The 12,648-nt window shown below is 50.8% G+C and overlaps 1 protein-coding gene across 1 annotated transcript in view; it reads left to right on the top strand.

Moving 5' to 3' along the window:
* The window catches only part of LOC147092075 (uncharacterized), a 49,582-nt gene extending 39,008 nt beyond the window's left edge, over positions 1–10,574 (top strand). The window contains exon 6 of the mRNA XM_085975820.1: positions 9,051–10,574. The gene's annotated coding sequence lies outside the window, so the exon portion shown is untranslated. The remainder of the gene's footprint in view (positions 1–9,050) is intronic.
* The last annotated feature ends 2,074 nt before the right edge of the window (positions 10,575–12,648 follow it).

Here is a 12,648-nt window from a genome sequence, read left to right as displayed (position 1 = left end):
TAGTTTCTCCGCTCCGGGGAAGTACTGGACGACGAAGGGTACTCTGTTGGTTGTGTCCCGTGTTTGTCTTCTGAGGAGGTCTATGCGATTTTTCGCTGTGGCCCGTCGGAACTGTCGATCGACGAGTCGAGCGTCATATCCCGATCTTACAAGGGCGTCTTTCAGTGTCTGTAGGTGTCCATCGCGTTCCTCCTCGTCTGAGCAGATCCTGTGTATTCGCAGGGCTTGTCCATAGGGGATGGCTTCTTTAACGTGGTTAGGGTGGAAGCTGGAGAAGTGAAGCATCGTGAGGTTGTCCGTGGGCTTGCGGTAGAGTGAGGTGCTGAGGTGTCCGTCTTTGACGGAGATTCGTGTGTCCAGGAATGAGATCGATTCTGAGGAGTAGTCCATGGTGAGTTTGATGGTGGGATGGAACTTGTTGATGTTATCGTGTAGTCTTTTCAGTGATTCTTCACCGTGGGTCCATAGGAAGAAAATGTCGTCGATGTATCTGGTGTATAGCGTTGGTTGGAGATCCTGTGCAGCGAAGAAGTCTTGCTCGAACTTGTGCATGAAGATGTTTGCGTATTGGGGTGCGAATTTGGTCCCCATGGCTGTTCCGTGTGTTTGGGTAAAGAACTGGTTGTCGAAGGTGAAGACATTGTGGTCAAGGATGAAGCGGATGAGTTGTAGGATGGCGTCTGGAGATTGGCTGTTGTTGGTGTTGAGTACTGAGGCTGTCGCAGCGATGCCGTCATCGTGGGGGATACTGGTGTAGAGTGCCGAGACGTCCATCGTGGCGAGGAGTGTTCCTGGTTCAACTGATCCGTGGGTGCTGAGTTTCTGTAAGAAGTCTGTAGTGTCGCGACAGAAGCTGGGGGTTCCCTGTACGATGGGTTTCAGGATGCCCTCGACATATCCAGAGAGGTTCTCACACAGGGTTCCATTGCCTGATGCGATAGGACGTCCAGGTGTGTTGGCTTTGTGTATCTTTGGGAGGCAGTAGAAGTCTCCCACGCGGGGAGTACGTGGGATGAAAGCATGTAGGATGCTTTGAAGGTCTGGATCGAAGGTTTTGATCAGTCTGTTGAGTTGGCGGGTGTGTTCTTTGGTCGGATCTGCGGGTAACTGTCTGTAGTGTTCCTGGTTGTCCAGTTGTTGGTATACTTCTTTGCAATAGTCCGTTCTGTTCTGTATGACGATGGCACCTCCTTTGTCTGCTGGTTTGATGACGATGTTGCGGTTGGTCTTGAGAGCGTGGATGGCGTTGCGTTGTGCTCGGGTGACATTCTGGACTGTCTTGTGAGTGCGGCTGATGAATCTGGTGTTGATGCATCTCCTGACAGCTTGAGCATACATGTCAAGCTTAGGGCAGCGACCCTCCGGAGGGGTCCAATTTGACTCTTTCTTCTTCGGGGGACACTTCAGCAGTCAAGGACATTCAGCCCCCGATCTTCGGGTAAGCATTCTCCAAGGCGGCCTTCGAGACACACGACAACGCAAAATCGTCGAGCAGAAACTGATAGCCAAGTTCCGCACCCATGAGGGCGGCCTCAACCGAGATCTTGGGTTCATGTCACGCTACATGTAACCCCACCTGACGCAGGGTCATCCAGACTCGAGTCGACATTGGCTTGTTCTCTCTACACAGATGCGGCCGGACCTGCTGTGATTTCCAGCCAAAAAAAATGTTTTTTGTCTTTTTTTGTTTTTCATACAGACCCCAGCATCTGCAATATTTGACCCCTTGTGACCCCACCTCATTGTTCTTTGATGTAATTTTTCCCTGACTGACCTGTTTGGACACCATTCACACCTTTGACTGCTGTGATTATCTCTCTGCCGAGGTGTGATAAATGGCAGTTGGAAAGGTTACCTGTAAACATCTGACATGATTCTCTGACTATATAAGCTGTGTCTTTATGCATTTTTCCACTTCACCTGAAGAAGGAGCAGCGCTCTGAAAGCTTGTGATTTCAAATAAAGCTGTTGGACTATAACCTGGTGTTGTGTGACTTCTTACATTTGTTCACCAAGGAAGAAGATGTTGCCATAGACATAGTGAAGGAGGAGGTAGAGGAGATACTGGATGGGATAAAAATTGCTAAAGAGTGTTATGTTCATAAATAAATAGATGTTTTCATTATGAACAGCTAGCTTGAGCTAGTCATTTATTCAGCCATGTGGACTAGTGTACAGGCATCCATCTTGACTACTGCCTTGTGGGTAGCCCCCTACTAAACATACAGCTCCACCTAGTGTACCATTCTAGAATGACATGTTACTGATCATTGCAAAGAGGAGGTACTAGAAAGGCTGGCTGTACTTAAAGTAGATAAGTCACCAGGACCAGATGGGATGCATCCTAGGATGCTGAGGGAAGTGAAGGAAGAAACCATGGAGGAACTGGCCATCATCTTCCAATCCTCCTTAGAAATGGGGATGGTGCTAGAGGACTGGAGAATTGCAAATGTTTACACCCTTATTCAAAAAATGGTGTAAAGATAAACCCAGCAACTACAGGCCAGTCAGTTTAACCTTGGTAGTGGGGAAGCTTTTAAAAACAATAATCAGGGACAAAATTAACAGTCACTTGGACAAGCGTGGATTAATTAAGGAAAGCCAGCACGGATTTGTTAAAGGCAAATCGTGTTTAACCAACTTGATCGAGTTTTTTGATGAGGTAACAGAGAGAGTTGATGAGGGTAATGCGGTTGACGTGGTGTACATGGATTTCCAAAGGCGTTCGACAAAGTGCTACATAATAGGCTTGCCAGCAAAGTTGAAGCCCCTGGAATAAAAGGGACAGTGGCAGCATGGATACGAAATTGGCTAAGTAACAGGAAACAGTTGTGGTGAACAGTTGTTTTTCGGACTGGAGGAAGGTACACAGTGGTGTTCCCCAGGGGTCGGTACTAGGACCACTGCTTTTCTTGATATATATTAATGATGACTTGGACGTGGGTGTACAGGACACAATTTCAAAATTTGCAGATGACGTAAAACTTGGAAGTATAGTGAACAGTGAGGAGGAGAGTGATAGACTTCAAGAGGATATAGACAGGCTGGTGGAATGGGCGGACACGAGGCAGATGAAATTTAACACAGAAAAGTGCGAAGTGATACATTTTGGTAGAAAGAACGAGGAGAGGCAATATAACCTAAAGGGTACAATCCTAAAGGGGGTGCATGTGCACAAATCGTTGACGGTGGCAGGGCAGGTTGCGAAAGCAGTTAAAAGGGCTTACGGGATCCTGGGCTTCATAAATAGCGGTATAGAGTACAAAAGCGTGGAAATGATGATAAACCTGTATAAAACACTGGTTCGGCCCCAACTGGAGTATTGTGTCCAATTCTGGGCACCGCACTTTAGGAAGGATGTGAAGGCCTTAGAGAGGGTGCAGAAAAGATTTACGAGAATGATTCCAGGGATGAGGGACTTCAGTTACGTGGATAGGCTGGAGAAGCTGGGGTTGTTCTCCTTGGAGCAGAGAAGGTTGAGAGGAGATTTGATAGAGGTGTTCAAAATCATGAGGGGTCTGGGCACAGTAGATAGAGAGAAACTGTTCCCATTGGCAGATTGGTCGAGAACCAGAGGACACAGATTTAAGGTTCTGACGAAGGGTCATCGACCTGAAACGTTAACTCTGTTTCTCTCTCCACAGATGCTGCCTGACCTGCTGAGCATTTCCAGCATTTTCTGTTTTTATTACAAATTTAAGGTGATTGGCAAAAGAACCAAAGGCGACATAAGAAAAAACTTTTTTACGCAGCGAGTGGTCAGGATCTGGAATGCACTGCCTGAAAGGGTGGTGGAGGCAGAATCAATCACGGCTTTCAAAAGGGAGTTGGATAAGTACATGAAGGAAAAAAAATTGCAGGGCTACGGGGAAAGGGCGAGGGATTGGGACTAGCTGAAGTGCTCTTGCAGAGAGCCGGCACGGGCTCGACGGGCCGAACGGCCTTCTTCTGTGCTGTAACCATTCTATGATTCTATGAAGGTGGCTCACTTAGTGAGCTCTCCAGACCAGGGAACAGGCCCAGGGTCTAATCCCCGGACATGTGCTGATATGGCTGATCTCGCAGAGACCAGGGAGAATATTCCTGCTGTGTTTAAAATGTCACTGACACACACACACACAAACACATTCACTGACGCACACTCACATAAACACAAACAAACACACACACACACACACACACACACACACACACACTCTCACATACACACACACTCACGCACGCACAGACCAGAGGGAATCTTCCTGCTGTGTTTATAATGTAACTGACTCACTCACACATACACACACATGCTCACACTCAAACTCACACTCACACACGCACACACTCAAACTCACTCCCTCTCACACACTCTCAAACTCACACACACTCACACTCTCACTTTCACTCTCACACACTCTCAAACTCTTACACTCACACACACTCCCAAACTCTCTCACACTCACTCACTCACACACTCTCAAACTCACACACTCCCAAACTCTCTCACACTCACTCACTCATTCACACACACACTCTCAAACTCTCACACTCACACACTCACACATCCACTTACACACACTCAAATTCACTCACTCTTATACACTTTCAAACTCACACACACACACACTCACACATATATATTCTTAGGCAGTCCCTCGGAACCGAGGATGACTTGCTTCCACACTAACAATGAGTTCTCAGGTGACTGATGAGTCCAATGCGGGACCTACAGTCTCTGTCACAGGTGGGGCAGACAGTGGTTGAAGGGGCGGGTGAGTGGGGTGCTTGGGTTAACGTGCGCTCCTTGCGCTGCCTGCGCTTGGCTTCCGCTTGCTCCCGGCGAAGAGACTTGAGGTGTTCGGCGCCTTCCCGGATGCTTCTCCTCCACTTGTGCGGTCTTGGGCCAGGGATTCCCAGGTGTCAGTGGGGATGTTGCACTTTTTCAAGGAGGTTTTGAGGGTGTCCTTGAAGCGTTTCCTCTGCCCACCTGGGGCTCTCTTGCCGTGTCGGAGCTCCGAGTAGAGCGCTTGTTTTGGGAGTCTCGTATCGGGCATGCGGACGATGTGACCCGTCCATCGGAGCTAATCGAGCGTGGTCAAAGCTTCGATGCTGGGGATGTTGGCCTGAGCGAGAACATTGACGTTGGTGCGCCTATCCTGCCAATGGATTTGCAGGATCTTGCGGAGGCAGCGTTGGTGGTAACTCTCCAGTGCTTTGAGGTGCCTGCTGTACATGGTCCATGTCTCTGAGGCATACAGCAGGGCGGGTATCACTGCTGCTCTGTAGACCATGAGCTTAGTGCTGGGTTTGAGGTCCTGGTCTTCAAACACTCTCTTCCTCAGGTGACCGAAGGCTGCACTGGCACACTGAAGGCAGTGTTGGACTTCGTCATTGACGTCTGCCCTTGTTGACAGTAGGCTCCCGAGGTATGGAAAGTGGTCCACGTTGTCCAAGGCCTTGTCGTGGATTTTGATAATCGGGGGGCAGTACTGTGTGGCAGGGGCAGGTTGGTGGAAGACCTTTGTCTTACGGATGTTTAGTGTAAGGCCTATGCTCTTGTACGCTTCGGTGAAGGTGTTGACGATGGTTTGGAGTTCGACCTCCGAGTGAGCACAGACGCAAGCATCGTCTGCATACTGTAATTCGACGACAGAGGATGGGACGACCTTGGATCTGGACTGGAGGCGACGGAGTTTGAACAGTTTCCCGTTTGTTCTGTAAATTAGCTCCACTGCAGCGGGGAGCTTACTGAGGGTGAGATGGAGCATTGCAGCAAGGAAGATCGAGAAGAGCGGTGGTGCGATGACACAGCCTTGCTTGACCCCGGTCCGTATGTGAATTGGGTCTGTGGTGGAACCGTTGGTCAGGATCACAGCTTGCATGTCATCATGAAGCAGGCGGAGGATGGTGACAAACTTTTGAGGGCAGCCGAATTTGAGGAGGGCACTCCATAATCCCTCACGGTTGACAGTGTCGAAGGCCTTTGTGAGATCAAAGAAGGCCATGTACAGCGGTTGGTGCTGTTCCCTACATTTCTCTTGTAGTTGAAATGCAGTGAAGATCATGTCCATTGTGCCCCTTAGTGGGCGGAATCCGCATTGTGACTCTGGGAGGAGATCTTCGGCCACTGGGAGAAGGCGATTGAGGAGGATTCTTGCGATGACTTTCCCTGTGGCAGACAGCAGGGAAACTCCTCTAATTACCGCAATCGGACTTGTCACCTTTCTTGAAGATGGTCACAATTACGGCATCTCTGAGATTCCCTGGCATGCTCTCCTCCTTCCAGATAAGAGAAATGAATTCATGAATTCGCGCCAGTAGTTCTTCTCCACCATGCTTTAGTGCCTCGGCAGGGATTCCATCTACTCCTGAGGCCTTGTTGTTCTTCAGTTGTCGGATGGCCTTTTCAACCTCATGCCGGGCTGGGGTTGTGCGGAGAAAGCGCAGGCGATCCAGCATCTAGCCAACAACCATGACGTGCGTGGATTCTTTAGCGCAGTCAAGACCATCTACGGCCCAAGCACCCAAGGTCCTACCCCACTTCGGGCCAAGAACGGAGAGGTACTCATCAAGGTCAGAGAGGCAGTCAGTGCCCGCTGGAAGGAGCACTTCGAAGATCTCCTTAACCGAGACTCTGTCTTCGACGCGAGTGTCCTTAACTCCATCCCGCAGCATGCTACCCACCACCATCTCAACATATATACACTCACACACACACTTTCAAACTCACTAACTTTCACACACTCTCAAACTCTCACACACACACACACCCACACTTACACACACACTCTCACAAACACTCACTCACACACACACATTCATACACACACACACACCCACTCAAACTCACAGACACACACACACAGACTCACATTTATACACACACACACACACTCACACAAACACACACTCACACAAACAAACACACACGCACTCACACACGCTCTCACACACAGACCAGAGGGAATCTTCCCACTGTGTTTATAATGTAACTGACACTCACACACTCACTCACACATACACACATATGCTCGCACTCAAACTCACACACAGACTCAAACTCACACACATGCACACTCACTCTCTCAAACACACACACACACTCAAACTCACACTCACACCCTCACACACACACACACACTCAAACTCACACACACACACACACTCAAACTCACACACACTCCCAAACTCAGTGAGAAACAGAGAAACAAAAACTCCACAGGAAAAGTGATCCAACTGTGGCTAACTAAAGAAGGTAAGGATAGAATTAAATTGAAAGAAGAAGCTTATAATTTTGCAAAGAATAATAGTAAGCCTGAGGATTGGGAGAGTTTCAGAAACCAGCAAAGGTTGACCAAAAAATTGATAAAAAGGGAAAAAATAGAATATGAGAGAAAACTAGCAAGAAATATAAAAGCAGACTGTAAGAGTGTCTACAAGTATATAAAAACGAAATGATTAGAAAAAGTAAACGTTGGTCCCTTAGAGGCTGAGACAGGAGAAATTATGATTGGGAATAAAGAAATGGCAGAAACATTAAACAAATATTTTGTATCTGTCTTCACAGTAGAAGACACAAAAAGCATACCAAAAATGGTGGGGAACCAAGGGTCTAATGAGGGTGAGGAACTTAACGTACTTAATATAAGTAGAGAAAAAGTACTAGAGAAATTAATGGGACTAGAAGCTGACAAATCCCCTGGACCTGACGGCCTACATCCTAGGGTTGTAAAAGAGATGGCTGAAGAGATAGTGGATGCATTGGTTTTGATCTTCCAAAATTCCCTAGATTCTGGAATGGTCCCAGCAGATTGGAAGGTCGCAAATGTAACACCGCTATTCAAGAAAGGAGGGAGAGAAAAAACAGGGAACTCCAGGCCAGTTAGCCTGACAACAGTCGTCGGGAAAATGCTGGAATCCATTGTTAAGGAAGTGGTATCAAGTCACTTAGAAAATCATAACATGTTTAGGCAGAGTCAACATGGTTTTATGAAAGGGTTATCGTGTTTGACAAATTTATTAGAGTTTTTTGAGGATTTAACTAGCAGGGTAGATAAAGGGGATGTCTAAAAAGTGAGTATGTAAATATCTCCAAATAGAAATGTTCATTCCTTACACATAACAACTGGAGCCTTCGTTCTCTGCTTAGTGTTGTCAGTACTTGTATACTTATGAACAGGAGAAGGCCGTTCAGCCCCTCGAGCCTGTTCTGCCGCTCAGTGAGCTCATGGCTGATCTGTATCCTAACTCTACCCACCCGCCTTGGCTCCGTATCTCTTTATACCCTTGCCTAGCAAAAATCTATTGATCTCAGATTTAAACTGATTCACTGAGCTCACATCTTGCTGCTTTATGTGGGAGAGCGCTGCACACGTCTACCACCGTTTGCTTGAAGAAGTGTTTCCTATCTTCTCTCCTGAATGGCCTGCCTCTGATTTTAAGTGATGTCCCCTTGTCCTAGACTGCCCCCCACCAGCGGAAAATGTCTCTCTCTATCTAACCCTATTAATTCCTTTCAAAATCCTAAAAGACCTCAATTAAATCAGCCCGTAACCTTCTATATTCCGGGGAATACAAGCCTAGTTTATGTAATCTCTGCTTGTAATCTAACACTTTGAGCCCTGCTAACATTCTAGTGAATTTGCACTGCACTCCCTCCAAGGTCACTATTTAGATTCTAAGATGAGGAGTCCAGAACTGCTCACAGTACTCCAGATGTGGTCTAACCAGGGCTTTGTACAGCTGTTGCAAAAACATCCTCCCCTTTATATAAGGTCACTATTTAGATTCTAAGATGAGGAGTCCAGAACTGCTCACAGTACTCCAGATGTGGTCTAACCAGGGCTTTGTACAGCTGTTGCAAAAACATCCTCCCCTTTATATCCTACGAACTCATTTTTAATGTGGAAGCAAGTCATCCTCGGTTCCGAGGGACTGCCTAAGAAGGACTCTAGTTATGAAGGCTAACATTCTATTAGCCTTCTTGATTATTTATTGTACCTGACTACTACATTTTAGCATTGCAATTATTAACAATTCCTACCTTTTTTGGCAAACTAATCTTTCAGCTGAAAATATTGCTGGATGTCCATCGAAGACAGAGACTAGAAGACTGTTCCTGGGGTTTACAGAGGTGCTACGTAATGGTGAAATTTAAAGATTCTCATCCTTGTTTTCAGATCAGTCCATGGCCTTGATCCCCGCCCACTCCCTCGCCCCCCTCCCTATCTCTCTAACCTCCTCCAGGTCCTACAACCCTCCCTATCTCTAACCTCCTCCAAGTCCTACAACCCTCCCTATCTCTAACCTCCTCCAAGTCCTACAACCCTCCCTATCTCTAACCTCCTCCAAGTCCTACAACCCTCCCTATCTCTGTAACCTCCTCCAGTCCCTACAACCCCCCCATCTCTGTAACCTCCTCCAGTCCCTACAACCCCCCCATCTCTGTAACCTCCTCCAGTCCCTACAACCCTCCCTATCTCTGTAACCTCCTCCAGCCCTACAACCCTCCCTATCTCTGTAACCTCCTCCAGCCCTACAACCCTCCCTATCTCTGTAACCTCCTCCAGCCCCTACAGCCCTCCCTATCTCTGTAACCTCCTCCAGCCCTACAACCCTCCCTATCTCTGTAACCTCCTCCAGCCCCTACAACCCTCCCTATTTCTGTAACCTCCTCCAGCCCCTACAACCCTCCCTATCTCTGTAACCTCCTCCAGCCCCTACAGCCCTCCCTATCTCTGTAACCTCCTCCAGCCCCTACAACCCTCCCTATCTCTGTAACCTCCTCCAGCCCCTACAACCCTCCCTATCTCTGTAACCTCCTCCAGCCCCTACAACCCTCCCTATTTCTGTAACCTCCTCCAGCCCCTACAACCCTCCCTATCTCTGTAACCTCCTCCAGCCCCTACAGCCCTCCCTATCTCTGTAACCTCCTCCAGCCCCTACAACCCTCCCTATCTCTGTAACCTCCTCCAGCCCCTACAGCCCTCCCTATCTCTGTAACCTCCTCCAGCCCCTACAGCCCTCCCTATCTCTGTAACCTCCTCCAGCCCCTACAGCCCTCCCTATCTCTGGAACCTCCTCCAGCCCCTACAACCCTCCCTGTCTCTGTAACCTCCTCCAGCCCCTACAACCCTCCCTGTCTCTGAGCTCCTCCAATTCTGGCCTCTTGAGTATCCCCACGACTTTAATCGCACCAGCATTGGAGGCCGTGCCTTTTGTTGCATCGGCCCTAAGCTCTGGAATTCCCTCCCTAAACCTCTCCGCCTCTCTACCTCTCCCTCCTTCTTTAAAACCTGCCTCTTTCATCCAGCTTTTTGTCACCTGTCCTAGTCTCTGCATATGTGGCTCGGTGTCAATTTTTGTTTGATAATCGCTCCTGTGAAGCGCCTTGGGACTTTTTTCTATGTTAAAGGTGCCGTTTAAATGCAAGTTGTTGTAGTTGTTGATGAATCTCAGGCACGATCGCGGTGAAAAGTATTTGCAATTGCTGAAATGTCTTTTCATGTTAAATGCGTTGAGTGTTTGTGCTCCACCTGAGAGAGCTCACACTCTGTACTTAAATATTAAATTTACACGAATGAAGATTATAAGATCTGGTATGTCTGCAATGTGTTAGTGGGTGGGGAGGATCCTCGGAGAATGGGTAACCCAGTGGAGCCTTCAAAGTGCAAATCATTGCCCAATTTCCATCGCTCCACCATTGGAGGCCATACCTTCAGCTACCTGCGTCCTAAGTGCTGGAATTCCCTCCCGAAACCCCTCCGCCACTCTTCTCCTTTAAGACAGTCCTTAAAAAGTGTCGGCCATGGCAGCAGTCTCGCCTTTCAGGCAGAAGTTTGTGAATTCACGTCCCACTTCAGGGACTTGAGCACAAAAATCTAGGCTGACAATCCAGTTCAGTACTGAGGGAGCGCCGCACTGTCGGAGGGGCCGTACCGAGGGAGCGCCGCACTGTCGGAGGGGCAGTACTGAGGGAGCGCCGCACTGTCGGAGGGGCAGTACTGAGGGAGCGCCGCACTGTCGGAGGGGCAGTACTGAGGGAGCGCCGCACTGTCGGAGGGGCAGTACTGAGGGAGCGCCGCACTGTCGGAGGGGCAGTACTGAGGGAGCGCCGCACTGTCGGAGGGGCAGTACTGAGGGAGCGCCGCACTGTCGGAGGGGCAGTACTGAGGGAGCGCCGCACTGTCGGAGGGGCAGTACTGAGGGAGCGCCGCACTGTCGGAGGGGCAGTACTGAGGGAGCGCCGCACTGTCGGAGGGGCAGTACTGAGGGAGCGCCGCACTGTCGGAGGGGCAGTACTGAGGGAGCGCCGCACTGTCGGAGGGGCAGTACTGAGGGAGCGCCGCACTGTCGGAGGGGCAGTACTGAGGGAGCGCCGCACTGTCGGAGGGGCAGTACTGAGGGAGCGCCGCACTGTCGGAGGGGCAGTACTGAGGGAGCGCCGCACTGTCGGAGGGGCAGTACTGAGGGAGCGCCGCACTGTCGGAGGGGCAGTACTGAGGGAGCGCCGCACTGTCGGAGGGGCAGTACTGAGGGAGCGCCGCACTGTCGGAGGGGCAGTACTGAGGGAGCGCCGCACTGTCGGAGGGGCAGTACTGAGGGAGCGCCGCACTGTCGGAGGGGCAGTACTGAGGGAGCGCCGCACTGTCGGAGGGGCAGTACTGAGGGAGCGCCGCACTGTCGGAGGGGCAGTACTGAGGGAGCGCCGCACTGTCGGAGGGGCAGTACTGAGGGAGCGCCGCACTGTCGGAGGGGCAGTACTGAGGGAGCGCCGCACTGTCGGAGGGGCAGTACTGAGGGAGCGCCGCACTGTCGGAGGGGCAGTACTGAGGGAGCGCCGCACTGTCGGAGGGGCAGTACTGAGGGAGCGCCGCACTGTCGGAGGGGCAGTACTGAGGGAGCGCCGCACTGTCGGAGGGGCAGTACTGAGGGAGTGCTGCACTGTCGGAGGGGCAGTACTGAGGGAGCGCTGCACTGTCGGAGGGACAGTACTGAGGGAGCGCTGCACTGTCGGAGGGGCAGTACTGAGGGAGTGCTGCACTGTCGGAGGGGCAGTACTGAGGGAACGCCGCACTGTGGGAGGGGCAGTACTGAGGGAGCGCCGCACTGTCGGAGGGGCAGTACTGAGGGAGTGCTGCACTGTCGGCGGGGCAGTACTGAGGGAGCGCTGCACTGTCGGAGGGGCAGTACTGAGGGAGTGCTGCACTGTCGGCGGGGCAGTACTGAGGGAGTGCTGCACTGTCGGAGGGGCAGTACTGAGGGAGTGCTGCACTGTCGGAGGGGCAGTACTGAGGGAGTGCTGCACTGTCGGCGGGGCAGTACTGAGGGAGCGCCGCACTGTCGGAGGGGCAGTACTGTGGGAGCGCCGCACTGTCGGAGGGGCAGTACTGAGGGAGTGCTGCACTGTCGGAGGGGCAGTACTGAGGGAGCGCTGCACTGTCGGAGGGACAGTACTGAGGGAGCGCTGCACTGTCGGAGGGGCAGTACTGAGGGAGTGCTGCACTGTCGGAGGGTCTGTACTGAGGGAGCGCTGCACTGTCAGAGGGACAGTACTGAGGGAGTGCTGCACTGTCGGAGGGACAGTACTGAGGGAGCGCTGCACTGTCGGAGGGGCAGTCCTGAGGGAGTGCTGCACTGTTGGAGGGGCAGTACTGAGGGAGTGCT

This window comes from Somniosus microcephalus, unplaced genomic scaffold (genome assembly GCF_052327205.1).
Source record: "Somniosus microcephalus isolate GS21.2 unplaced genomic scaffold, FLI_Smic_1.0 unresolved_chr2, whole genome shotgun sequence".
NCBI lineage: Eukaryota > Metazoa > Chordata > Chondrichthyes > Squaliformes > Somniosidae > Somniosus > Somniosus microcephalus.
The sequence above is the reverse complement of the archived record's forward strand: the minus strand, read 5'-3'. Positions and strand labels throughout refer to the sequence as shown.